At 39.0% G+C, this 27690-nt stretch overlaps 1 protein-coding gene across 1 annotated transcript in view; it reads right to left on the bottom strand.

The window, feature by feature from the left end:
• COL22A1 (collagen type XXII alpha 1 chain) overlaps nt 1-27690 on the bottom strand; it is a 627027-nt gene that overhangs the window by 208362 nt on the left and 390975 nt on the right. The window lies entirely within an intron of this gene.

Raw genomic sequence — 27690 nt, 5'->3', positions numbered from 1 at the left:
TGGTAGATAGCCTTCTTGAGTTGCTATACAATAAAAAATTAAAAAAAATTTAAAAAAAGAGAAGGAAAAAAGAAAAGGAAGAAAGAAGGAAGGAAGGAAGGAAGGAAGGAAGGAAGGAAGGAAGGAAGGAAGGAAGGAAGGAAGGAAGGAAGGAAGGAAGGAAGGAAGGAAGGAAGAAAAAGAAGGAAGGATGCACTAATGTTTAGAAGCTCCCATTTTATCTTGAAACTTTCAACCCAACATCTTCCTCTGAGCTTTAATGGACACCTAGCTCTGCCCTAAAAGCATGACATCCATTGCAGCACCAGCTCCACTTTATAAGGACCAGGACAAACACTGTGGATCTAGACTAGGGGTGCAGAGCCTGAGGCCTCAAGGTCACATGTGGCCCTTTGGGTCCTAAAGTGCAGCCCTTTGACTGAATCCAAACTTCACAGAATAAATATCCTTAATAAAAGGATTTGTTTTGTAAAACTTGGACACAGTCAAAATGCTTCACCCAAGGACCTAGAAGGCTACATGTGGCCTTGAGGTAGTAGGCTCTCCACCCCTGATTCTAGACAGTTTCACTAGTACCAACTCTCAGGTAACTTTCCTCATTTAATGCCCATGCAACTGCTTCATACCACTTTTCATTCTTGATGCCACCATCTTCCAACCTTCCAGCCAATTTATAAAGCTCACAGACTTTGTCTCTCTCCTATCCCATTCCATCAGCCCCAGTCTTTCAATATTCATTGCTGACTATATCAACCACTAGGAACTCCCTACTCAAAGTTATTTTGTTTTAATTTTGTATATAGTTTGTGTATGCTTACTTCTACATTTACATATTATTTTCCTTTATAGGATATAAGCTTCTTATTTTTGACCTTGTATTATGATCACCCAGGACACTTCCCTATCACGTCACATTAAGCATCACAGTGCTTAAGAAGTGCTACTTGGTTGACTGACAACTTGATCACATTTTCTAACTTTCTACAACTCTAGGGACATCTTTCTTTGCCCTATTACTGATATTTTAGACGTAATCCACTTCTTGAAATTGTACCTCTCCCAAGGGCTAGAATTATAAGACTCTATTCTAGGCTATATGTGTGTTTGTCCTTTGTTGCCAAAGAAGACCATGCCATCAGAGAAATAATAATATGACTTGCACTTGACTTTGTTTTGAGTGAGGGAGGGCTGTGCAAGTCACCAGCCTCACTTCTCCTCCAGAGCCACCTGCGTCCAGTGACCAGATATTCATCAGAATGACTGGAGATGACCCAGGATGAGGCAATTGGTGTTAAGTGACTTGCCCAAGATCACACAGCTAGTGAATGTCAAGTGTCTAAGGTGAGATTTGAACTCAGCCCCTCCTGACTCCTTCACTGGTGCTCTATCCACTGCACCACCTAGCTGCCCCATTCTAGGCTACAACCATTTGTTCCAGTGTCCACCTCTCCCATTCTCACTTACTCATATGAAACCTGTTGTTCACCTTTGTTCCTGAACTCTGGTCCCTTGACTTACCCCCATACTCTCATCCTGCCCATCCCTGCTTTCCCTTGCCTCCATAACTAATTTTGACTGTACAGTTTGTCACTTTAACATACTAGCAGTGACTCACTACCCCTAACTTTCCACTAGTTCTAGCCTATGAATCCTTGGGTACACTCTATCACTTATGTATGTTTTTGTTTCCTCCTCTAGGTATGATGAGTAACAGTAGAAAGCCATAAAAATAAGCTGATTTCAACTGCAAAAAAATCTCTACTTCATAATCTCAGATGAGATCTCATTACTACTTAACAATCCTCAGCCCTTCTCTGCTAAATCGATGACTCTATAAGGAATATATCATCTTCACATTCAAGGAGGCATCTTCCATAGTTTCTTTTATAGTTGTCCACTTGGGAGTAACATGTTTCTGATACACCAAAGAACCAGACTATTTATGTCAATTTCATCTCCCAATGGCCCTGCAGGAAGCAGCAGATACTTTCATAAAAGCCCTCATTCCCCAAGATGAATTACACCAACTTCCTCTATTCAAGACAGCCTCCTCTCCATGCCTCTACTTTTCAGAATTTAAAAAAACATATTTTCTGTACGTGTATGTGCATGTACATCTAAATACTTTGTAAACTTTAAGGGGACCATGTGAGTGCAAATTGCTAGATCACAGAGGCAATGTAATACAGTGAAAAGGGTACTGCTTTTAGAGTCTGAGGACCCAGGTTCAGATCTCACTTTGCCACTTACTAGCTATTGGACCTTGATCAATGTACTCAGCCTCCTTGGGCCACAGTTTCCTCATCTACAAATTAAAGTCACTGACCTAGATGGCCTTTGAGCTCCCTTCTAGAATTAGAAATATTGCATTATAATCTCTCCCCCTCTCCCTCCCTCCCTCCATATCTCTCTCTCTCTCTCTCTCTCTCTCTCTCTCTCTCTCTCTCTCTCTCTCTCTGTCATTTTCCTTGCTTAGACCTCAGTTTCCTTATCTGTAAAAGGATTGAATTATGTAAACTTAAAGATTCTTTCTTGTCTAATGTCATAATGCTGTTGAAACAAAGTTCTAACTAATGTGAAGAATGAGGAAAAGACTAGTAGACAGAAACTCCAACCCAGCTAATGTCAAAAGTATTTTTTAAAGGCTTGGCGCAGTGGCTCAATCATCTTTGCTACCATACTATTCAAACATTTGGAGTATGATAGTATTTTAACAGTAGCGCAGAAAGAGGAGGACATGACCACTAGAGGGCAGTAAAAATCCACAAGAGAAAAAGTCAGAGTAGTTCTCCATTTCTCTTGGAATTCTCTTGGAATTCACTATCTCAAAATTGCACAAGTAGAATTTAGACCAAATACAGCAGAGGAGTACTGAATCTTTCCTGAAAAAAAAAATGAGCATCCATAGTATCAGAAATTGCCTTTTCTCTCTGACACCTCACTGGTCCATTGTAGGGACCATGGCTAAGAGATTTTTTACCTTAAGTGGGAAAGACAGATGTGACTGACAGATGCAACTTTATCTTTAAAGAGTCTGCTGTAAGCACTGCAAAGTTGTCAAGTCAACTGTCACTCAGCTCCATTGAGTTGGTTTGTCTCTGAAGTCAAAGAATTTATAGAAGAGTCTAGAAGGTCCTTAATGACTATATAATCTATCCTATACCTATACAGGAATCAACTCAATAATATTCCTGACATGTGGCTAATCAGCCTCCCCTTGAATGTGGCCATCATGATGGGAATTCAGTATCCTATGGGATAATCCTATTCCACCACTGACAAGTGTGTTAGAAAATTCCTATTTTCAATTGAGAGGAAAAAAACCGAAAATAGATATTCCAAAATATATCAGCAACTAACAGAAATATAAAAAAAAATCAAAAGCCATTCCCCAATAGCTGTAGTCATTAGGCGATATGAACAAATGGTGCTAAAATGGAGAATTGCAAAATATTATCAACCATATGAAAGAATGTTCCAAATCACTAATAATGAGAAATTCAAATTAAAACAACTCTGAAGTTTTATCTCACACCCAACAAATTGTAAGGATGACAAAAGATGGGAGCAGACATTTGTGGAGTGAATGGGGAAAGACAGAAACCAAAAATGTAGTATCAGTGGAACTGTAAATTGTTTTGACCATTGTGGAGAGCACTTTTGAATTACGCAAAGAAAGTGACTAAATGTCTGTACCATTTGACCCAAAGATCCTTCTCCAAGGCAAGACTCCAAGGAGGTCAGGGATAAAAGCAAAGGTTCGATAAACACCCAAATATTTACAGCAGCTCTTTTTTTGTGGAAGAAAAGAACTGGGAAATAAAATAGATTCCTATTAATTTGTGAAAAGCTAAACAAATTGTGGTGCATGAACTTACATTTACATGCATATTGCTGTGCTGTAAAACATGATGAAGATGAAAACAGAAGCATGGTAAGAATTATATGAACTTGGAGTCACACTCCTACTCTATGCAGCTTTTGTAATCTTTTACAGCCTGGCCTCACTCTCTCTTGCCAGCCTCAGGGATATCACTCCCTCCCCCCTTCAAACACACATCCACACACACCCCCACCCACACACACCCACACCCACACACACACACAGAGTGGTCCAGACAAAACTGGTCTTATTACTGCTTCTAATACATAACTTTCCATCTCCCATCTCCATATCTTTGCATGTGCTGTGTCCCATGACTGGAATGGATGGGCTCCTCATCTCAGAAAATCTTTCTTTCTCTAACATCTAGGTCACGCATCCCTTTCTCTTCATCACCAACTCCCTCCCTCCCCTCACTGGACAATTAAAACAGATTGGTGTGAAGTTATAATAACCAAGGTTTGTCCTAAAGAAGAGACATGAGAAAGCATCCTCTCCCATTTCTTTAGCAGATGAGGGGGACTATGAATGTGGAATATTGTAAATAATGTTAGACTTTGGTAATGTTGGTTACTTTTACAAATTAGATCATGTTTTTCTTCTTTTGTTCTTTATTTTGTGAAGGGAAGATGAGAGATCTTGAGAAATGTGGGTGATATAGCTAGCAATTATAAAGTGCTTTAGGATTTGCAATATGCTTAACAAATATTATCTCATTTTACCCTCCCAGCAATTCTGGAATGTAGGTGCTATTATTTTCTCTATTTAGAGACAACAAGGAAATAGAGGTGATGCATTAAGTGACTTGCCCAAGATCTCACAGCTCTTTCTGACTCCAAGTTCAGCATTCTATCCACTGGGCTATCAAATGAACTGGAGTTCGTTTTCTTATAGTTTTCTCTCAATGGTGCTGGTACTACTTTATAGAATCAGTTGGAACAAACTTAATCTCATCCCCGTTGGCAGCTATGAAAATACTTGAACACCACAATGATGTTAATTCTAAGTAGCATCTTCTTCATGAAAAACCACCCTAGTTCCTCCAACAATCCTTAATAGCCTCTCTCCCCATTCAGGGCTTTTGCATGGATTGAACTAGATGATATTTTACTGCTCCAATTCTGTGATTTTTCTCTCTTTGGCCTGACTTGAGAATCCTTTGATTTGCTGTGGAATACTGGACCTGGTCTATTCCTTCTACATTCCAACTCAGGCTCCTTCCTGACTCTCACATTCATACTTTCTTCCTAGTACCCTGCTATGCTGGACTTGGGGACAGGAGATCTGAGTTCTAATCCTGTCTGAGACATTTAATAATTGTGTGACTTTTGGTAAAGTGCCTCAATCTCTTGGACCTCAGGTGTCTCATCTGTAAAATGGGAATTATAGTAGTAACCCTGCCTATCTTACCAAGTTTTCAGGAAGGGATGAGAACTAAACATGTGATTTCATTAACATAAGGAATTCCCAGGTGAGGAAACTCTATCTATCATCACAGGTCAGCATCTACTCTGCTGTTTATAGTCTTGGATTGAAAGGATATGTGACTTCTCCAATAGTGTATGTCAGTGGCCAGAGTTTAACCTAGGTCTTCCTAGCTTTGAGGATGATTCACAATCCATTTGAGCAGCTAGGCAGTATGGTGGATAGAATGCCAGGCCTGGAGTCAGGAAGACTCTTCTCCATAAATTCAAATCTGCACTCAGACACTTAGTAGCTGTGTGATCTTGGGCAAGTCACTTAACCCTGTTTGCCTCACCTGCAAAATGAGCTGGAGAAGGAAAGAGCAAACCATTTCTCTATATTTGCCAAGAATGGGGTCATGAAGAATAGGATATGACTAAAAACAGTTGACTCAGACAAAACTACTTGGTATCACTTAGGTATTGAGTTATCTTTGTACATACTATTTTCCCCAATAGAATATAAACTCCTTGAGAACAGGACCCTTTCCATTTTTGTGTCTGAATTGCTAGTTCTTAGTACACTACCTAGCACATAGCAGGCACTTAATATATTTGTTTTTGTTGTTCCAACTGAGCAGTTTTGTCTGGTGGGTGTTAGGACAAAAGCAATGGTATGAGTCATAATTGGCCTCCACTTAGAGATGGCTCTTAAGCTGAGTCTTGAAAGAAGTTGGGATTTTAAGAGGAAGAAGGGAAGAGGGTCTATACTTCAGGCGTGGGATGGAGATCAGTCCATGAGAAACCACAGAGACAACAGATAGGCTGTCCAGGGGACAGCAAGAAGTTTAGTTTGGCTGGATTGTAGAGCATGAAAGAGTTTTTCTGTAAAACCTGGACTCAGTTAAAAGGCTGCCCTTGGGGACCTAGAGGGCTACATGTGGCCTGGAAACCACAGGGTCCCGACTCCTGGACTAAGCATTTTGACTCCCAAATACATTACCTTCTTTTTTTAACACTAAGACAGACAATCAATTAATCAATCCATCTACCAATAAGCATTTATTAAACACTTACTATATGGCAGGAACCAAAATAAGTGCTAGGAAGACAAAGGCAAAAATGAAATAGTTCCTGCCTTCAATAAGAACACATTCGGTTGAGGTGGGCAACACTTACAGATGGACAAAATATTTTCAAAATCATTAGCAGAGTAGGCACTGGGAGCTAGTGGGATTCAAAAGGGTTTCATGTAAATGCTGGCACTTGAGTTTTGATGGAAACACAGGATTTGGAGAGGTGGGGGTTAGGATGGAGTGAATCCCAGACATAGAAACTTCTAAAGGATGTGATAGATTGTTATGTGGAAGAACTAAGACCAATTTGGCCAGGTAACAGAACTGGGAAGGAGAATGATATCCAATAAATCTGAAAGGGCTTGGAAAGACAAATAAAACATTTATATTTGATCCTAAAGGTCATATGGAGCCAAAGGAGTTTATTGAGCAGAATAGAGTCATTATCAAACCTGAACTTTAGGAAAGTGACTGTCAGATGTGGGGAAAATAGATAAGTCAGAGGAAAGATGAGAGTATAGATATTTCATTTTATCCTCAGTGGCTCTGGGAAATAGGTAGTATAATTATCTTCATTTGAGTAGTTAAGTGAGTTGCTCACAGTCACACAGCTACTAATACATGTCTGGCATTGACCTTAGGTCTTCCTGATTCCAGGTTCAAACATTCTGAGTTAGAGATGCTTAGGTGACATCTGATTTGAAATGTCCAGTTGGCAGATGATAATATCACAATAATTTATTCTAGCATTTGTTGTAAGATTCTAGGCGTCACCTTTCTGTGACTTAGTTTCCTTTTCTGTAAAAATGAGGGTTTGACTCAATGATTATTAAAGTCCTTTCAGATCTAAAGCTGTGATTCTATGATGGCTTCTGAACCTTTGTTTGCTACTCTGTAAATAAGGACTTTAAACAAGTAGATTTCTAAAGTCCTTCCTAGCTGAAGCATTTATTGTCAAGCATTTCCCTGCCATCTCTGACATTCAATGATTCTATCTGGGAGAACAGTTGTCGCTAATCCTGGTTCACAATTACATTTGCCATTGTGAATTTGTAGTTAGGTGATACAGCCATCCTACTGTGGTATGGACAGCAACAGGCTATATGTGCTGGGCAAGGATCAAAAATTTCCAAAGCTGAGGTCAGACTGTAAAGAATTAAGTTAGTATGAGAGTCCAGAGCAGTCAATAGTGCTGTATCAAAACTCAACTGAACTTTGGACCTGCACAGAGAGTGAGGGTCAGGACAAGAAGTGGGTATGGTTAAGTTATGGTGGATCACACCTATAGTTTCTGCAGTTGGGGAGGCCAAAGTTCATGGGTCACTTGAGTTCCAGAGTTCTGAGCTACAGAAGGGCTAAAGCCAAAACAAGCCTTGAGGCCACAGGTTCCTCATTCCTTGTCTGAAGGGTCCACTCTACCAACAATGAGTTACTTTACATTGAGCCTGATTTCTTTGTCTGTAAAATGGAGTCAAAAAATACCTGCTGTCCCTGACTGAATGACTCAAAGTAAGAGCTCTGTAAACTGTAAAGTGATATAGAAACATGATTTTTTTTTTTTTATCATGAGCTACTTTTACTAAACTACTCTCTACTCCCCACAGGGCCTTGAACAAGGTAACTCCGCAATGCCTTGGTTCAATAACAATAATAATTTCATTACATATAATGAATGCACACAATGATAATTATAGGGGCTTGTAAGGAGCAACAGGAAAAGGACAAAGATCTGAAAACAACTTTCACAAAAGGTCTGGGGGAAGAAGGGGAGGAGAATGCTTCCATTATACGAGAAGCAGAAGGCGGAGTATATGGTAGCTCTTGCCTTTGCCTCTGGTGCAGAAAATAGCCCCTCACAAAGAAGGTGGAAAAGGCTCCCTGGACCCTGCCTTGATGGATTCTGTTGCTTTGCCATCAGCAGCAGCTGATGTGGAGGGGAAGAAACTCTCAAGTGCTTAGGGTGATGCAAAGAGAGACAGGAGCCTGGCCTCTCCCCAGCAATTAGGACCCATTACATACTAGGAAGGATCAGCAAACAGTGAGACAGCCCTCAGATAAGGCAGTGTGTCCTGGCATTGATGTAGCAGGAATCCAGGAGAGACAGGGTAATGCCCATTATACTAAATGGAATACATTCAGCCTCTTCAGCCCTCAGGGTACTGGTGTGTTTTTCTACCATTCTCCTCCCCCTGCCTTCTCAGAGGATCTGATTATTATTTACTGGATTCTCTGCCTAAATTCCCCACTGGCAGTAAGTCTGCAGCAGAGAGGAAATGTTTAGAATAGTCACATATTTTGAATCATATTACATGAGAGCTGCAAAGGGGATAGACTGAGATCATAGAATGAAGACTGAAACTGGAAGGGATCTTAAAAGACAGAGCGTGAAATGAGAGAGCTGGAACTAAAGGGACTAAAGACATAAGACATTAAAATGTAACACACAGAATGGTGGAAGTAAAAAAGAACTCAGGCATTATCAAATCCAGTCAATCCATTTCACGGATAAAGAAACTGAGGACAAGAAGGGGAAAAGTGACTTTCTCAAGCTAACTAGTTATAAAGTCGGGAACAGGACCAAGTTCTCCTGACTCCTGACTCTCCTGAATCTCAGGTTTCTCCCCATCATACCATTTTATCTCCTCTTCTAGAGATGAAGAACCCAAGGTGGACCAGGCACAGCTGAAATAGAACTCAACTAACAACTTGGAGATCTTCATTCTCATCCCAGCTCTTGATGAACTAATGATCCATGTCATATTAGAGGCCCTCACCAGATCTCTTCACCTCTGTTTCCATAGATAGATGGCCTATAGATACTCTAACTTAACCTATAGGTTATTTTAATTTAACAGGTTAAGATGACTTGCTGAGTCTCTTCCACTTCTGACATTTAATGATTCTAAGGCATTTTGCACCATCCTTATTTTAGAGATGTTTGAAGTCCAGAGTAGATACATGACCACACAACAAACAGATGTAATGGAGGTAATATCTGCTGTATGAATGCATTTGTTGGGTAACTGCTACCAAGTACATATTTACCACAATGCAGAAATTATGAAGGCAAAAATCTAGATTTTGTTATTATTGTCAAGCACAAGTTTAGGCCTCAGAGAAAACCTGAATCATTATGAGGATTGTGACCAGGCAAAATTATATCAGACTGACAGAGAAATAATTCATTTACATACTGCAATCTTGTATATTCCATTTAGGACACAAAAGTTAAAAAGAAGGTTTCAGATTAAACTGCATTTAGATGGTTCACAACAGGCTGAGAGGAGAAAGATTTAAATATCCTCAAGGAGTCAGCGGCAGTTGAGATTCTTCCTCTAGGTTCCTAGCTAAGTAAAGTTTAAGACTCTTAAGTAAATTTTCACATCCCATGGGACAGCTTTTGGTCAGGTGAGATTAATGTTAAAACAGAGTTTGAGTTAACCAAAGATTACAGAAGGAATGTCCGCAGTCCCAAGTAATAAAAAGGAAGTCAAATATCCTTATGGGGCAGATAAAACGAAGATTAGGGATGTGCCCAAAAATGATGGTAAAGAGTTTGCAGAGAGGCTATATGGTAACCATAAGGAAGGTAATTGTTACTTGCTTGCAGGACTGTGGTGATATGTGGTCAGGTAACATCTGAAATCTTATATTCAGCCCTTCATTAGGATATCGATAAGATGGGAAATATCCATAGGAGGGTAACCTGAATGGTAAAAGATATCAAATCTTTGCCATAGGAAGATTTTTGACATTTCAAATCCAATATTGACAATCATGCATGTTCCCCTTGCAGACCTTCACCTTCATTTGTGTATCTAAAATTTCATGTCATTTAGTTGAAAAATAAATAGGAATTTCAAATAAAAAATAAAATGTCTTATTACTTGGCGTATTTTGTCTGTCTCATCTATAAATGGAAGTCTTATTTTAAAGAATTAGAAAATGAATCCTGAGAGGTCTAAGTGCACACTATGTGATTTCAGGGAGATCAGGAACTCCTTGCCTTCCCCCCAAGAACAAGGGGATGAAAGGTCTTTTAAATGATACAAAACTTTTCATCCTATATTGAGACTTAGAGCTTTCATTGTAAGCACCTCAGGGAGGGTTCACACATTGGGTCTACTATAAAAACCCTAAGGTATCAGGAGAGGCACTGCATCTTTGGACACCAGGTGAATTTCTCACTTTCTATAATGGAATGGAAAAACCTCTGCATTAGAAAGCAGAAGGCTTAGAATGGAAGCCTGTCTCTGCTGCTAACCAATGATGTGAGCCTTAGGTGAGCTTCTAACCTCTTCATATCTTATTTTCTACATCTCTTAAATGACCTAAATGATCTCTAAAGTCCTTTCCACTTCTAAATGAGAAGAAAGGAGGTGGGGAGAAAGAGGAGACCATGAGGGAAGGTAATTTTTAGAAGTTCTTCAGTGAAGGAGCTACAGAAGAGTCTAGGGAAGGCTTGACAAGATTAAAAAGGTCTGAGCACATCTGTAGACATATAGGAAGGAACTGGTAGAAAGGAATGATTTGAAAGTGCAGGAGAATGAGGGAATGAAGGCTGCTCTACAGAGCTACAAGGGGAGGAAGGAGGGCACAGCAGTGTGTTCCCTCCCCCCATCTGTTCGAGTTAAAATGTATATATATGTGTGTGTGTGTGTGTGTGTATATGTATATATATGTATATACATACACACATACATATTATGCACACACATACACACACATATACTATGCATATAAAATATATAGACAAAACATTCCATATGTGTAATATACAGAGTAATATACATATGATATATGTATATAATATATTGTAATATATAATGTATTATATATAATTGTAGTAGTAACGTATGTGTATGTAATGTTTATGTAGATATATGTGTGTGTATAGATAGACAGATGGATAATATTGATAGATAATGAATTACATTAAGAAAAGCATGGCTTCCATAAAGAAAGACGTCCTGGTCCCATTGTACCATCTTGGTTAGATCACTGCTGGAGTCCATTTTGTCCTGGCTACCATAATTTAGAACAGACATATTCATTCATTCAGCTATTTGTTCATTAATCTATGTCTTTCTATCCATCTAGTTTTAAGACTAGTTCTCTCTATTTCACCTAGGCCAGAAGGGCACAGGCTATTCATGGGTTTGGGCCCAGAGTGATATCCATGTGATATGTGATTTGTGTCATTTTAGAATTGGGCTAGTTCTTGAAGGAAGGAAGGAAATTTTATTAAACACATGTGCCAGGCAGGGTAGATACAAAAACAATGCAAAAAGAAATATAGCATCTGCCTTGAAAAAGCTTATATTCTAATGAGAGGAGATAACACAAAAAGAAAAAGGTTTTGTGGGGGGCGGAATGGGGTTCAGAGATTTATGGTATGACATAGGTATTCCATTCAAAAGGGACCAACTTATGCTTTGACCTTTGCCTCATTATCCTCCTCAGTAAAATATGAAGATTCAACTAGAAAATCTGCAAGACCCTTTCCCTCTGTAGGATTTAGGACTATAAACTCTGAATTCAAACTCAGACTCAGTCCCAGACTGTCAGCAGATTACATCATATGCAGGGAAAAGATTCAAGAGGTTGAATTTCCCATCTAATGTGTTTCCCGGCTCCTTGTTTCTATTCCAAGCTCTGCAAAGATTACAGCTTTGCTTTGCGTCCTTCATTCTATCAGAGATTTACTGAAAGTCAATATTTACCTGTTGTAATTTATTGTGTACCTCACCCACCAATGGAAGTGTCTGTTCTGGACTTTATGCTGGGAAAGCGACCATTAATACTGTAAGAATATCTGCCCCATAGGATAATTTTCCTTGCTGTGTTCCCAGCTAAGCTGAACACCAGCAGAGGAATCAGATTTGGTTTTATGTGAAAGTTGAGCAGGAAGCTGTTATACCACAAGAGTCAAGGGAGAAGAGATGTGGCCAGTGGGGTAGACCTGAGTTCAAATTTCTGATCTGCCCCTTAATAGCTATGAGTTCTTAGTCAAGTCTTTGACTTATCCGACTTTCAATCTTATCTACAATAAAAGGAAAAATAATTTACACAGCCTCCTTCATAGGTTTTTTGGGAGGGTTTAATTCAATAATTTATATTAAAGCACTTTTTAAAGTATTCCTTAAACTTGGCAAATGATAAAATGAAGTTCTCTGTCTGTCCCTTCCCCACGGATCTATCATAGAACTGAAATCTAGTGTAAAGAATTCCTTCTTTAGGTCAAGGCAACAGCTCTAGAAGATTCTGGCTTAAATTTTTAAAAGTAGGGGAAACAATATTGACTCTGAAGTCAGATGATCTGGGTTCAAAACCCAACTTTGACATTTACTCTTTTGACTTTGGGGAAGTCACATGACCATCATTATCCTAGTTTCCTCATCAGCAAAGTGAGAGCTTTGGACTAGAAGATGAATTAGGGTCTCCTCTAGCTCTAAATGTATGGTCCTACATCAGGTGGCAGGAGCAAATACATAGACTTTTAGAGATGGAAGATGCCTTATCATCAAGTAAAAACCTTTTCATTTTATAGATGAGGAAACTGAAGCCCAGATAAGTCATGTGACTTATCCAAGGTCACAGAGCTCATCCTCTAGTACCCATAAGTGTAAATTTGTTTCTCGAAGCACCAAGCACAGAACAAGACCCAGAAGGCATGTACCATGGAGAAGATATAACTTGATATAGAATGGGGGTGGTTCATGTGTTTCAGGAAAAGTCTGCGCCATGGAGCATGGTGAAAAAACAGTAACCAAGGTAGGTCAGAGAATGCACAAGAGGCAAGAAAAGAGAAACATGAGGAATTGAACTTAGAAGAAAGCAGAAAAATATTACTTACTATACAACACTTATCTATGTGATAACTTCACAAGCGGATAAATCAAAGATAAAATAATCATAGATTTAGATTCGGGGTATTTAGTCCTACCCTTTCGTTTTATATATTATTTTAAAAAGGTGACTTGCCCAAGGTCACATAGCTATTAAGTATTTGAGGTAGGATTTGAACTCAGGTTTTCTTGACTCTGGTGTTCTAGCTACCATTCGACACGACAGTTCAAGTTGCCTGGTCCCAAAGAAGTGACAAAGCCACATGACTCAAAGGAGTACCCATTCTACTGGATTATTTGCCAGGGCCCAAGAGAGTGGTGCACACTTTGGACACTTAGTTGAAGTGTTCTGATGTTCTTGGTGCTACTGAAAGGCAGTGTGGTATAGTGAACAGAGATCCAGTTTTGCCTTTGTCACACTCTCTGTGTGACCAGAGACAAGCCACTTAAAAACTCTCAGTAACTCAGGCAACTCTCTGAAGATTGTCAGTGGAGCAAGTTCTCACTTTCCATACAGGGAGATCCCTACTCTGATGAAATCTCAGCATAAGAAACTCCCCCACCCCCTAAAAAGTATAATACCAAACCAAAAGTGAGAAGCTACTCTCCTCTCTCCCCACAACTTTGAGCAGCAGATGCTAGAGTCATCAGGCTTCGCCTTGCCTTGGGGGAAGGGAGGCTGTGATGAGAAGAATGATTAGACAATGTGTAGGTGGGGAAGCAGACTACCGTGATCAGACATCCCATTACTCACTGGCTACAGCCTGTGGGTTGGAGAACAAGGCTATTAATGGCTCTAGGAGGTTCTGGGATAGTCTGACCTTCTTAGATGCTGGTAACACGAACTTCTTTTTTTCCATTTTCTAGTGGAACTGACCAAACATAGTTTTTAAGCCCATTTTTATACATTTGCTGAATGGCAGGATAGAATCAGAGGCTGGCAGGGATTTAGATTCCTCTAGCCATGTAACAGAAGGTGAGGGAAAGAGAAAGAAAAAAAGATAAGAAATCTGAGTTATAGTTACAGTTTTGTCAATTACTAGCTGGGTGTCCAGTGGGGGATGATACACTGGGCATGGAATCAGAAAGGTCTGGATCCAAATCCTGCCTCAAATATTTCTTCACTGTATGACTCTACATAGGTTACTCAATGTGTCTGGGCCTCAGTCTTCTCATCTGTAAAATGAGTGAGTTGGACTTAATGGCCTTTAAAGGTCCTTTCTATGTCGAAATCTATGATCCTATGTATGACCTCTCTGAACCACAGTTTTCCCACCTGTACAAGAAAGGAATTAGATCATATGAATTCCTAGGTCTCTTCTAGCTCTGACATTCTCAGACTATCCTTGCCTTTTCACACTCTCTTACCACCATCTCCCTTATCCAATCTGTTACCAAGGCCTATCAGTTTTACCTTTGTAACGTCTGTCACACATGCCCCCTTCTCCCAGCTGATACTACCATCACCCTGGTATAGGTACTCATCTCATGCTTGGACTACTGAAATAGTTTACTGGTGGGTCTTCCTGCTTCAAAAATCTCTCCTCACTCCAACTTGAGCTTCATTCAAAGTGATGTTTCTAAAGTGCAAGCCCATCCCCTACTTAACAAAACTGAATGGCCCTCTCTCACCCTCAGGAGCAAATATAAAATCCTCTGTTTGGCATTCAAAGCCCTTCATAATTTGCCCTTCCCCCTACCTTTGCAGTTTTCGTACACCTTATACCCCATTTCTCCACATACATGTGATGCAGTGACACTGTCTTCCTTGCTGTTTTTCATGCTGAAGTTTCATCTCCTGGGTCAGGACATTTTCACTGGTTGTCTGGCATACATAGCATGCTCTCACTCTTCATTTCTGCTTCCTGGCTTCCTTCATGCCCCAGTTCAAATCTCATCTTCTACAGAAAGCCTTAATGAAGACCCTTCTTGAATTCTATTGCCTTTCCTCTGTTGATTATTTCTAATTATTCTGTATATAACTTGTTTGTATATAATTGTTTGCATATTGTCCTCCCATTAGATCATGAGATCCTTGGTATCAGAGACTCAATCTTTTCATTTTCTTTGTAGCCCCAGCACTTAGCCCAGTGTTGACACACAGTAGGCATTTAATAATTGATTAGCAAATGGCTATGATTTTAGTCCATTTGAAGCCTCTCTTCACTAAATTTTTACCTCTTGGAAATAGGAGTACATTACATGAACATATTACGGACAGACCATGTACAATAATAGAGTGAGCCTTAGAAGCAGGAAGACCTGAGTTCAAGTCTTAAATTGAATACATATGGTTGCGTGATGCACAGCAAGTCACTTAACCTCTTAGCTTATAAAAACTATCTTGCAAACATTATGTTTTTTTACCATTTACAATCATCATTTAATCCTCATGATGACTCTGGGAGTTAAGTGCCTTTGTCATCCTTGTTCCCACTCTATGAAACTCTTTACAATCATAAAATTGAAAGAAGGGGTCAAATTGCATTGCTGGTTTCCCCAACTAGAAACTACCTATACTAATGAGTTCACAGGTCTAGCCCTTGTTCCACTCCCAATGTGGAGAGGGAATATGAACTCTACTAGGAAATTCAGTATTAATTTAATTAATTTGTGAACAGTTGGTACTGGTGACATTCAAAATCTGGATTAATAAAATTAATTAGTGCTTAGCCCTCAGGATACAAATACAAAAACGCAAAACAGTTCCCCAAGAAACTAACATTCTAATGTGGAAATAAAATACATACGGAAAGCAGAGGAGGGGATGGTATGCACTGGGACATACACACATACACATATTACGTATGTGTATATAAATATTTATATATACATGTAACACACACATATATGTATGTATGTGAGGAAGATATGATATACGTGTATATATGCATATAAGTTATATGTATTTATTATATATGTACATGCATATGTGTATAAGGTATATTATATGTATTTGCATGTGTATATATACATACACACACACATGCATGCATGCATACACACGTTTCTCCTTGAATTTGAGGCAAAAGAGAACTCCATCCCTGTCTTTTAACATGGAACTTAGAGGTGGGAGGGACCTTTGCAATGATCTAAGCCAGTCTCAGAAGGAAACAAATTGAATACTATGGAGATAATGCGAGTTACCCATATATACCAAAAAGTTAGTAGCAGAGTAGAGTTACACTATAGGTTTCCATCTCCAAAGTAGAACAGTGTCTAGTACATTTCTCTTTGGCACCATAACCATGGGTCTAGCACTTTCACTCTATCTATATAGATCTGCCACTGTAACTTACAGTCTTAAAAAGTTACTTGGGATACCAACAGGTAAAATGACCTATTCAGTATCACACAGTCAGTAAGTGTCAGAGATAGCACTAGAACCCACATCTTTCTGACTTCGTGAACAAATTTCTATCCCCTACCAGTGCTTCCTCAATGCAGTAATTTCTTTAAAAATGTTTGTAGATTGATTTACAATTGATTTCCTCTATACAACTCTGAACAAAGAAAATTTACAAGGAATGATAGCTACTTATAAAGGGATGCTTGAACAGATCTGTTCAGGTCTATCTTTCCTTGTGAACTGGAGGGAATCTAGCAGTTCCACTGAATGATATGTGAAAAGAATCTCTCCAGATCTGGAAACAGTCAACTTATAAAGCTATTTGGCTCTGGCCCCACTGTTTCAAAGCCTTGAGTGTAGGAATGTTCTCCCCCCAAGAAATCTTTGGGGGGATCAAAGATGAAGTAAGTGTCTCATCTATCAGCACAGGCAAAGTACAGAGTGTTCCTCAGTGAGATGCAATGTCAGGTCCATTGAAGGGGAGCTCAGACAGAAAGTAAAAAAGAAAAGAAAGTACCAATGTCAAAATCAAGAGGTAATGGCAGGTTCCTGTTGAGGACTTCCAGGGGAGATAAGAGTCATCATTGTCTTGGATCCAGAGAATTCTTTCCTGGTGTCCACAGTACCCAGGAAGGGAGCATGTCTGTTTATCTGCAATGGCCATAGCTGGCATATTCTAAGGAAGCCAATGTTGTGACGAATAGGTTCGTCTGCTTCCTATTACATATGTCTTTTAAAAATCACAGAAAGGCAGGTGGCACTTATATGAAAGGGAGCAGCTGACAGAAGCTTTCTGACATTTATAGATCACTGTAAGGTTTTCAAAGTGCTCTATATACCGTAAATCATTTTATCTCCAGAAATTCACAGTATCTCAGTATTACAAAGGACCTTAGAGGGCATCTAGTCCAACCTGAATTTTAACAAGTAGTTCCCATCTACATCATCCTCAGAATGCAGTCATCCAGCTTTCACCTGAAGACTCCCATGGACAGGGAACTCAAATAACTCCCAAGGCAGCCCATTCCACTTTGGGATGGCCCTATTTATTAGCAAATCCATTCCTGAAAATTAAGTCTCCTTGTCTGTAACTTCTAACCAATGATGCCAGTTCTGCTCTCAGGAACCAAACAAACTAAGTTCATTGTTCTTGTACATGACAGACATTCTATTATTTGGAAACAATAATCATATTTCAGCAGCTAGTTAATGCAGTGCTTGAGTGCTGGGCCTAGAACCAGGAAGGATTGAGTTTAAATTCAGTCTCAGACAATTTACTAAATTAATCTCTGGTGACTTCAGTTCCCTCAAGTGTAAAATGAGTATCATAATAGCACCTATCTCCCAGGCTTGTGAGGAATGAAGTATATGCAAAGCATAATAACTGGCACATAGTAGGTGCATAATAAATCCTTTCTTCCTCCCTCCCTTCCTTCCTCTCTCTCCCTCTTTCCTTCCTCCCTTGCTGTCTTCCTTCCTTCCTCCCCTTCCCATCCTTCCCTCCTTCCCTCTTTTCATTTCTTCTCTCCCTCCCTCTTTCTTCTCTCCTTCTTTCCTTTCTGCCCTTCCCCTTCCTCCCCTCCTCCTTGTATCCTTCTTTCTTTTGCTACTTTTCTCCCTCCTGTTTTTCTCCCATCCTTCTTTCCTTTCTTCCTAACTTTCTTTTCCACCCCTCTCCCCAGTTTGATGGATACCTTTCTTCAGTTTGTTGGGATGCCTTATCCCAAAGCTCCCAGATGTTGTAACTAATGCAGAATACAGTAGGACCCTCATTTCCTTTGATACAGACATTATATCTGTATTAATGCAACCTAAGATCAAAGAAGCTTTTTTTGCTGTCTTATTGGACTCCCTGACTCACACAGTGCTTTTGGTCCAAAAACCCTCAGCTCTTTTTCATATAAACTGCTGTCATGTAATGCCTTTTCCATCCTGGACTAGTTAAGTTCATTTTTTAAAATCCAAGTGTAGCACTTTATAGGGGTAGATAGGTGGCTCAGTGAATAGGACTTTGGACCTGGAGTCAAGAAGAACTAAGTTCAAATGCAGCCTCAGATACTAGTATGACCCTGAGTAGGTCACTTAACCTCTTTTTGCCTTAGTCCACTGGAGAAGGAAATGACAAACCTTTCCAATATCTGTGGTGTTTAAAAAGTTTGAGACATAATTTCTGGGTAATTAATTGTTTTATTAATATCTCACATTTTATTAATAAAAGGATCTATGACATTCTCAAATGCCAAAACCCTCATGGTGGCAAGCTCACAACTTATATCCCCTTGGAAAAGTCTTTGATCCTGAGAGTGGCAATCAGCTCTAACTGGTTAACAATTAATGAGAAAATGAATATTATAGTGGCCTCATTCTAATGAGGGTCTTGAGAGTACGTGACTTCGTGATGGTAATTTAAATGGGATCATTTTTCCTATTCAAAAATAGACCCATGTGAACTGCCTAGGTCACATGGAAGTTTGAATGACATGGAGTCTGTGATGGGAGGAGTTTGCTATTTGGGTGAAATGGAACAAGAACGGTGGAACAAGAAGAGGTGGAGCTAGAGTAGAACTGAGAAAAAAATTGGTCAGAGCTTAGTCAGAGTTAGGAAGGATGCAGGCAACGAGGCAGCTGGCTAGTGTGAGAGAGTATGTTTGTGATTATGTTTAATGGAGCTGGTTTGTAGGAAACCTAGCAGGGGGAATGCTTGGGGCTGGTGTTGTCCTCTACATTTCTATTTTTTATAGATTTTTGTTACTATGATGGATTTGGTTTTGGTGTCCAAATAAATGTTTTGGTTCTGTCTTCCATGTAGAGAGTCTATTGTATTTTGCAATTCCGAATTGCACTGGGAAGTTCATGGCCACAGTAAGCACTGTGAATATTGCATTGGTGCTACAAATGGTGACAAGGATGGGATCACAAAATATCAGACCTCTGTTTCACAGCAGAAAGGCTTAGGAGTAAGAAACGGATGTCGCAGGGTGGGAGGATTTACCTTACTCCTCCCTAGCAAAAGAATGGGTTAAAGGCAGAGGGCTCTGTGAAAACTGGGAACCCAGTAATTTAGAAATATGTTTGCAAGGAATACCAATAGAACTAGGGAAAGAACTGGCAGGGGTGTGTAAAAGAGGCTGGGTCTTGCTAACAAGTTATTGCCTTATGTGTAAAAGCAGAGACAAGCTGCTGGAAGAGAAAGTTCAAATGGAAAGGGAATTGGCTAGTTTGTATGAGAAGCTTTGTACGTTGCAACATTCAAACTCTCCTTTACAAGAGGAAGCTAGAAAGTCTCAGGTGGTAGAAGAAAAAGCTTTTGTTAGTTTATTGCACAAAAAGAAGCAAAAATGCAACAAGAGGAAGTTGAATGCAGCCCTTGCACAGGCTAGGCTTGATTTGGGCCCAAACATCTGCCAGAATCAGGGAGGCCCCATAGTGTTTGGGAAGGTAACTGAGAATTCTCTTCATAGGAGGTCACCAATATTTTGAGTCAGTTGACCCAAAGGATGGGACTGGTATCTTGGCTGGAGAGAATCAGTGAAAAAGATAAATTTTCTCAAGAGAGAAGAGTAAATAGTCAGCAGATTAAAAGTCAGAATAGATTGACAAGAAAAGAATTATTTACTACTCTACTGAGAGCAGAGATAGATTTTGGAAGAATAGATGACATTCCAACTAATGAACTATATAGAATCTATTGAGGAAAGGGGCTTGATTTTAGACTGAGCAGGGAAATGAGAATGGTCCCTGCAGATCCTCCTGAAACATATCCAAATTCATCACACCTTCAGGGAGAATGGGGGGTTGGCTCGACCCCAGCTCAGATTAAAGAAAGTATAAGTCTAGCCAGAATGATGACTCCAAACCTACAAATTGGAAAACAGTAAACAACAGCGAATGAGGCTATGGCAGTGGGTTCATGGACTCCAGAAACATGGGTGACCTATATATACCCTGCTTCTGGTTATTGTCTCCTTGTTTCTTTTTGGCATTTTGTGTGTTCACCTTGTTTGTCAGATTTGTTATCTGGGCTTAATACCCTCTACCTGCAGATACCTGATTGCTTAAGCTGGATGTCACCTCCTGTCCATGACTGTGATGTGTCACCTCTGGATCTGGGGTTGACTGAGATCTGGATGCCAGCTGAGGAACTGACCCCTCAAATGGAACCTTTTGGGGAAGGGACAGTTCTATGTTCAATCTCAGCAGGAAGTAGCTCTGGAAGAAGAGACCTTATTCCAAGATTTTGGGTCCCACCCTTTTGAGGGGGAATTGATGGGGTGCTTGTACTCAAGCCCCACCCTAAGATAATGCTTTATGTGTTTATTTTGTGTGATTCCTATTATATTGTTGTAAAGTTCTGTTGGCATCAGTTGCCTAAAATATTGTTTTATATGCTGTTATCCCTGTTAAATTCTGTTGATACCAGTTGCCCTGTTGATCTATGTAATGGAAAAGAAAGATCTTGGGGCTGCATGTATCGGTAATTTAAATGTGAAGATCTTTCCCATTCATTAATAGACCCATGTAACCTGCTTAGGTCACATGCAAGTCTGAGTCACATGGAGCCTGTGGTAGGAGGAGTTTGCTGAACAGATAAAACAGGAAGAGGTGGAACTAGAGCAGAGCTGAGAAAAAAATTAATCAGAGTCTAGACAGAGCTAGGAAGAATGCAGGCAAGCAGGTAACTGGCTAGCATGAGTGAAAGAGCTTGTTTGTGATTTTGTTTAAGAGATCCTGTTTGTGATTTGTTTAATGGAGCTGGTTTGTGTCAAGCCTAGCAGGAGGAAGTCTTGGGGCTGGTGTTGTCCTCTGCATTGATATTGTGCATGAATTTTTGTTATTATGAAAGATTTGGCTTTCTGGTGTTTGAAGAAATGTTTTGTTCTGTCTTCCATGTAGAGGGTCTATTGTATTTTGCAATTCAGAATTGTGCTGGGATATTCATGGCTGAAGTAGGTGCTGTGAATATCACATTTGCACTACATACTTAGATTATACAAGTCTTGGTTAAAGAGACTTATCTATCTATCTATATATATGTATATATAGATACACACACACACACACACACACACATACACAGAGGGAATCCACTTCTATTTCAGACCTGTCTGACCAAATACAATGAACAGAAATTCACCAATTTTCTTAGTCTATTTGGTAAGTTTTTCCCTAGTTAGGTAAGTTGATTTCTGGATAAGGAAGTAGAAAACATTTTAATCCTAATGCAATAACTGGAATATAAGAAAAAATAATAATCTTTTATATATCTTTCTTAAGAAAACTCCCACACAGTCATAAAAAGTCAGAAATGACTGAACGACTGAGCAACATTACTTTATATTTGTCTGTATTAAACTTTATCTATGTAGAGATGACACACTATTCTAAGCTGCCAAGGTCTTTTGGGAGCGCACGTTGTACAAAATATTATTTAACTCTCTGAGCTTCATGCAATACACAGACTTTATGAGCATATCATCTTCACTGGCATCATGAGGAAAAATTTTGCTGAACAGCACAGGTCCATGAAGAAAACCTGAAACATTCCACTAGAGGTTTCCCTTCAAGTTGACATTGCTGTAATCAATCAATGAAAATGAATTTATTTAATATTTTCTAAGCAGCAAGGATATAAATACAGAAACAAAATAGTCCCTGATTTCAAGAGGCTCATAATCTAATGAGAGAGATAATACATACAGCAGTTTGGTAGTTAGTTAAGGATGTCATATTTATTTCCATTTCACCAGTTCCAGATCTCTGATTCCATCTGCCACATGTGTCTCTACCTTGTCAAGCAGGATAACATAGGAGATGTTGCCAAATACTCCCTTGAAATCCAGATATATTATAATCTTATTTTTTTAGTCAAATATTCCTCACAAATAGCCTATGAGATATCCATTTTACATATTAGGAAAATGACATACCAAAGGGCAAACAGGCCTGGTCAAGGCAAGAAGGCCAGTCGATGTCAGATATGAGATTACCTACTCAAGTGTTTTTGTTTTATTCTGAGGGTGGGACTTCTATATCATGCAAGTATAACCTTTCACAATATGGTTCCTGTCTCCCTTTCCAGTCTTATTATAAATGATTATTTTCACATACGCTATATTTTGCCAAACCAGCCTGCCTGCTATTCCTTCTATACAACATTCTGCCTCCTGGCTCCAAGTCTTTGCAGAAGTCACATACCATACCTAGAATGTACTCTCTCTTCAACTCTGCCTCATAGAATTCTTGGCTACTTTCAAGGACCAGGTCAGGAGCTCCACACATGAAGTCTACCCTGACTGCTCCAGTTACTAGTACCTTCCAAATAGAAGTTGCTTCATACCTATTTTGCATATATTATATACTTAATTTTCAATACATATGATTCTCCCTCCCTTTCATAATATGTAAACTACTTGAAAGCAGGGATTGTACTATTTTCTTTTACCATTTTTTCTTTTTAAATTTCCAATGCATTGTACAGTAACTAGAAGAGTGGTCACTAAGACAGGTTTTATAAATTGAATTAATATGCCTCAATAATACAATTGACAACCTATTCCAAAATATGAATTTGTGCAAGCCTTGTCTCCTCCAAAGACTTCAGTTTCCAACTGCTGTAAAAGGTGGGGGCTATACCAGCCTCTAGTATTCTGTGATCCTTAATGAAGAATTGCAAATAATGAACTAGCTAATTTGCTATTAATAAACAATGGTGACTAAATTAATTGAATTACCAGGAAATACTAATTGAAATACCAGGAAATACCTAACAAACTTAATTACCAACATCATTGTTAAATTAACCAACTGATCTGCACATCACTGAGAATGACAAAAAAATAATTGATCTAATGTCTATTGATGAACAGCAGTGATTATTAATAACAAGAAACAGAATAGTTGATGTTGGAGTCAAGGGATGAATAGAGGGTTCTTTCAAAGTTTAGTGAAGATTAGCAATTTATATTAGCATAAATAATTATATTCTTCATGCTCCTTATAAACATTTTCTTTGCTGGATGAAAATATTTGCAACTCATGTATGTATTGTGCGCCAGCTAAGAAGGCCTGCTCTCTTAGCACACAGCAGCAAAGGCTACTTGTTACCTACAGTGTGATGTCTTGTTACACCAGCAGAGACTGTCCTCCCACGATGAGGAGGAGGTGAAGAAGTAGGAGAGAGGGAGAGGGAAAGCGAGATGGAAACAGAGACAGAGAGGGCTTCCTCAGCTTGTTTTAATGAAATTGAAGCCAACAAACAAATAGAAAACACATTTTATAAATATACAACAGATCACATTACCAAGAAATGCAATTCTCATTTAACCTTTAAGATTCCACCATTATTCTTGTCTTCCTGGAAGTAGAATTAGTCGGTTTAATGGAAAGAACACACTGCCTTTGGAATCAAAGGACTTGGGTCCAAAACACACATTTATGGTGACTCCTACTTAGAAGCTGTGTGAAGAGAGTGTTAAGAGAACACTTCTCTCAAGACCTCAGTTTCCTCATCTGCAAAATGGACACAGTATCTAAGATTCTTTGATATGCCAGGCAATGTTTGAAATGATTTCAGATCAATTAATGTGTTTGAATTTCTGAGTGGTTTTATATCATCATTATTATTGGTGGTGTTGGTAGTAATATTAGAAATACCACTGTTAATATCAACGATGTTCATGTACTGAAAGAAATGATTATTTCTCTTTTGTATTAATAACTAACTATTAAACTAGGACCAAGTCTTTTTTTCCAAGTCACATGACCCCCAAGACCTTCATTAGAACGAACCCCTCATTATAATATTCACATTGTTATTAATTGGTAATGAATTAACCAATTGCTACCCTCAGGAACACCTGCACCATAAAGGGCATATAAACTGTGAGCCTTGAGGGGTCTCTGGCATTCAAGAGGTCCATTGATTTCTTTTATTAACAAACATCCTAGCTTTACTAATAAAATGATTAAATTACATATGATTACACATGATTTCTTCATGTCGCTCAAATTTTTTAAACATTACAACACATCTGAATAATCTGCTAAATATTCTGATTTGCTTTCCATTCAATATTCCTATGAGGTCCTTATTGGAAGTGTAAGTAGCATAACTCCTGCTATGCCCAATAATAAAATGTATTACCAATTTTCGTGAGGAGCATAATTTAGAAAAATTTCCTGTAGCTTATAAAGTTAATAATGAAAGTGTTGTATTCCTTTAGGGCTGGAAAAATACTTTCTTCCCAATTACCCTTTGAGGAAAGTAATGAAGAAATGACTATTTCCATTTTACAGATAAGGAAATTGAAGCTCAGGGAGGTTAGAATTCCTAAAGAGGGATGATACTTTCCAGATGACCTAACCTAATCTGTGCTTGAAGCATGAATTTCCCAAGTGACTTCCCAATACCATGGAGAACAAGTAGCTGAGATAGGACTCAAACCCAGGTCCTCTGATTTCAAGGCCAGGGCTCTTTCTGCTTTCCATGTTGCCTCACTGTGACTGCAAAAAAATGATTTTCCAGCCTTGTTTGCCAGAATTCAAGAAATAAAAACTAAGGAGACATCAGCTTGTTCTTCATCATTAACATCAAAATGTCACCATAAGTGTGAATCATAAAAAAAGAAAAGAAAACACAACTTGAATTATGGACAATTTGAAACCTCCAGTTCCAAACAGCATTCAGAGTCATGGGAGTGTGTGCAGAAAATACTCTGAAAATTGGGTACATAATGCATCTATCACTCAAAAGGACATCTTAATGTAGCTAGGCTGTAAAGCCCAAATTTCTGGAATATACTTACAGATTTTTCTTTTGGATAAGAACCCTTATACAAGCTGTACTTGAGAGGCTGATAAGCCATGCAGTATGGTGGTGAAATGAGGCATAGAAAGCTAAATGAGTAATAAGCAGCAAACACGAGACTCAGACATTTCAGAGCTAGGGCAACTCTCAAAATATCATCAAGTCCATCCCCCTGCCTTGTGCCTACTAAGGCAGAATCCTCATTTTTGTGGATGAAGTTGTGCAATCTCAGAGAGGGTTAACTTCCTTGTTCTAGGTCATACAGAAAAGTAATGGCAAGATAAGAGCTCAAAGGTAAATCTCATACATCCATTGACTCATAGAACATTAGAGATAAAAGGACACTTGGAGAATCCTAATCCCAAATTCTCATTTAATATGGAGAAACAAGTCTTAGAAAGGAAAATGGCTTGACCAAAATCACATGGTTATGGCACAATTATGATTTGAGCCCAGCTCTTTAGACTCCAACTTCACAGTTCTTTCTATAGTTCTTTCTATTGCCTCCTGTGATGGTTTTATTTTAGGTTCTTTGGGTTTTTCTTCCATTTATCACATTTTGTGGTGGTTATTGTGCTGCTTCAGTCATTTTCAATTATGTCTGAGTCTGACTCCATTTGGGGTTTTCTCAGCAAAAACATTGAAGCTGTTTTGTCATTTCCTTCTCTAGTTTATTTTACAAATGAGGAAACTGAGGAAAATGGGGCAGGTGACTTGTCCAGGGTCACACAGGTAGTCAGTGTTTGAGGTCAGATTTTAATTCCAGTCTTCCTGACTCCAGCCCCAGTGCTCTATCCACTGGCTACCTAGCTGCCCTGTTTTATTACTTTATTGATTCATAATTCAGCAAGCATTTATAAAGTACTTATTGTGTGTCAGATACTGTTCTGTATATAGAATACAAAGATTAAAAAAATGCTCTCAAAGAACTTGGATTTTACAATATGAACACACATCAGCAAATTTAAAAAAAATATGTACATGTGTATATATGTATATATACACACATACATCTATATGTATGTATATACACATATATGTATACATGTACATATATATGTATGCATGTATACACATACAAATAAAGGCCATTAGTAGTTGGGAGGATCAGGTCCTGAACAAATCTTTAATAGGTCTCTTTTAAGAAGTGGAGGCTGAACCAAGCCTTGAAGGGATCGAGGGACCCTTTGAGGCCCAATCCAAATAGCACACATAGCAAAAACAGATATCAATGTCTGCCCTTTTACATTTTCCTACCAAGGGTTGCCTCTGGTTAGCACAAATATATATCGCCAAATTTATATCATTCTCCTAAAGCCATACTATACTATGTATCTGCATTGAGACCATGGGCTGCTATAAGACTTGGATAGAGGATCAGGTATAAAGTAAAGTAATGAAATTTAGTTTTGTTCTGGGCCTGAGTCATACATACAATCCTGAAAGTTTACAGCCATCAATAGAAGTTAGAAGACATGCAGAAATCAGAAAATAAGCTAAAACTGGATAGTAAAGTCCTCTAATTTTTGATACTGCTAAACTGTGGGAAAGAGACTTTGGGTTAGGAAGTCCTATGAAAGCCACGTAATCCAATGACATGGAGACATGAAGTCATCCCTGACAAAATCTCTTTATTCTTTTCCCTGTGCCTTAGACCTCAAGAAGCTTGCTACAGTAATGGGGCTTTAATGGATGTCTGGATCACCTAAGATAGAAGCATCCACATGGGAGATGCCAGGGATTTATTCCTGCTTCTAGCTGAAGACATTCTGTATTTCCCTAACATGGGTAGGAGCAGTAGCTTCCATTGAATGGTAGTGTCTTTAACAACCATGACAAGCTTTGTCTTTAAAATCACCACTCTGAGATAGTCTCACTCTGTTTCCAGAAGCATTGGGAGAAAGAGGGACAGGGAGAGGGAAATGGTCCTGTTCACCCACAGCACAGGCTTCAATGCACTGAGTTGTTCACTACCATCCCTCCTTCCTTCTTCCCTTTCTTTTAGGTCCTGTGATCTGAGGAACATCTTGGGCATTGTTATCTGTTTTTCCTTTTAGGTTCTAGGTCCAGGTGGTAGGCCAAGATTTTGGAGCTGGAGTCATGGTGACTTGTGAGACAAGACTCTCGGCTGCCAACTCAGCAAGCAAGCCCTAAGGAGGCAAGGTACTAGGACATGAATATTAAACCCCTCACCAATAATGCCTTGAATTTTAGACTTTGAACTTGGTGAGACCATGCTATAAAAGAACTCAGTTAAGCTATTAAACCAATCCCTCTCCTCTCCCCAGGTACTGTGGTGTTGGAGAAGAATGTCTATTGCATGAT

Source organism: Notamacropus eugenii, chromosome 4 (genome assembly GCF_028372415.1).
Source record: "Notamacropus eugenii isolate mMacEug1 chromosome 4, mMacEug1.pri_v2, whole genome shotgun sequence".
In the NCBI taxonomy this organism is placed as follows: domain Eukaryota; kingdom Metazoa; phylum Chordata; class Mammalia; order Diprotodontia; family Macropodidae; genus Notamacropus; species Notamacropus eugenii.
This window is presented reverse-complemented; position numbering and strand designations above follow the sequence as displayed.